Raw genomic sequence first — 2,382 nt, forward strand, 5'->3', positions numbered from 1 at the left:
TCGGCTCCATGAGGTGTCTCAAAACACCTCCAAATGCTCTCAAACTTTTTGGGTACTCTTATATACTCCAAATAAACATTTTGGACCCAAAACTTGAATTAAAAATGCATATACTCAAGTCAACTTTCACATGTTGACTTTTGTGAAATCGTTATTGTTTTAGCACCCCCTAGTGCCTAAACAGTTCCACCATGTATTTGTTGAGTTTAGTTTATGTCACGGATAGGTGGTGTTTTAGGTAGTCTTTTATGTTGTTTTTATTTCATTTAGTGCGGTTTTACGCTTTTGTTTGTTTGTATTTCAGTTTTAGTGAATAAAAATGAAGATTTTAATACTTGGAGGAAATTGGTTCAAAAAGAGAAGAAAAACCCAAGTTTCGGTGTTGTTTTCTATAAAGAATGGATCTCGGCATGATTTGAAGGCATTGGTGATTTTTCAGTTTTAAAATTGCAAAAATTGGAGAATTCATTAAGGGCCACGACTTGGGCAATTTGGAGCCGTGGCTAGCCGCTTCACCGAAACCATGTGTTGGAGTCAGGGCACGGGTTGCGGCATGGCTTTGGAGGGTCGCGACTTGGAAGAGCTAATTCCCAGAGAAACAAAGACTCGAGCCGCAGCAGGTGGACAGTTGCGACGTGGCCCTCCTCAACGAAAAAAATGCAATTTTGGGACACGGGTCGCAGTGCTATAACAGCTGGGCCGCCGCCCAAATCCTTCAGAAAGAAAAATTTTGGTTATAAACCTAATTTCGAACAGAAAAAATCAGACAGTTTTTGGTGGCTAAAATTCTGAGAGAACACTTTTGGGAGGCTTCTTCACTTGTTTGTCACCCATCTACTTCTGTAGCATCCCAAATTTGCTAATAAGGCTTAGGGCCTTGATTAGCATGCCTGGAGAACAATAAGTGATTTAATGTGTTAATGTGTGAATTTGTTGAATATGTGATTAAAAATGCATGTTTAGGTGAATTAAATATGCATGAGGGCCCCGTTTGGTTATTAGGGGCATGTTTGTAATTTTAGCCCGTTGAGGGCATAAATGTGATAATTGTAATAATTGTGATATACTTGTGATATATCTGTGTTGCACGATCCGAGACTGTCCTAGGGAACAGTTAGCTAGAAAGTCACAACGGGGTCAAATACCCGACTCAAGGCGAGTCGAAGGGTATTTCGGGCACTAGACGTTTTATGGGGTTATGAAAATAAATATTTGGAGATATATTTGAAGTTAGAATGTTTAGGAGGGAATAGTGGGGAAATTTATCATTTTTCCCTCGAGGACGTTTTTGGCACCCCGAGCCTTTGAGGTAACCTTAGAAACTTAAGTTAAATAAAACAAAAGGGAGGAAGTGTTCAGAACTTTAGGAAACCGACCCTTTCTCTCTCTATCTCTCGATTCCCTTTTCTCTCTTGGAGCTTAGTGAATTTTGGTGAAATCTAACTAGAGATTAAGGATTTAAAGCTGGGATTTTGGGGGATTGAAACTTGGAGCTTAGGAGATTAACTCGTAGATTTAATCAAGAAAAGGTAAGCTCTTAAATTGCTGAATTATATTGGTTTCTTGCAGGTATTTCAGAGTTTTTCATGTGGGATAGGTGAAGGATCATTCTAGAGTTTTAGATGAGGTTTAAGGTTAATTATTGTTAGGTTTTGTTGCTAAGACTGTGGTAGAACTTATGTGATGATTTATTTGAGTTGTTGGATGGATTTTGGGGTAAATTGGCTTTGTTTTGGAGGTAAAAATGGAGGATTTTTCTGGGTTCGAAGGGTCAGGCCGAGACATTGTTCTTGCTGAGCCGCGACCCTTTAGAACATGTTGGAGGCCAGGATGAAGGGCGGGCCACAGCACACCCTGGCTTGAGCCACGGCGCGCCTGCCCTGTTTTGGGGCTAAGGGTCTCTGGTTGAGGCGGGTCGCGGTATGGCTTCATGAGGCAGCGACACTTAGTGCATTTTTGGGCTTTAAAGAGGTTTTAGGGTCGGGAATCCAAGAGTTAAGGCTCGGGATGGATTTTATTACCCGGACTGATAGAATTCAAGGTCTCAAGGACTAGAATTATGATCCAAAGCTATTTAATGGATTAGAACTTGATGGATGGATATTTTTTATGCATTGTGGCTAGGGTTTCTGTGAGGCCCGGACTAGAAGACTGTGCTCGGGACATCGGTGCTTGAAAAGCTCGGGACACATGTAAGAAAACTGTTGTACCCGTAGAGCAGGGCAAGGCCCTATAGCTTGTGTTGCAGGGCACGACCCTATACAATTGTGTTGTAGGGCGTAGCCCATTGAATATGTTTATACGTGTTTAAGTATTTATTTAATTATGCTATCCGTGCATATATGTGAATGAACGGCAAGAGCTGGGAACGACAAGGGCCGG

Source organism: Humulus lupulus, chromosome 2 (assembly GCF_963169125.1).
Source record: "Humulus lupulus chromosome 2, drHumLupu1.1, whole genome shotgun sequence".
NCBI classification, from domain to species: Eukaryota; Viridiplantae; Streptophyta; class Magnoliopsida; order Rosales; family Cannabaceae; genus Humulus; species Humulus lupulus.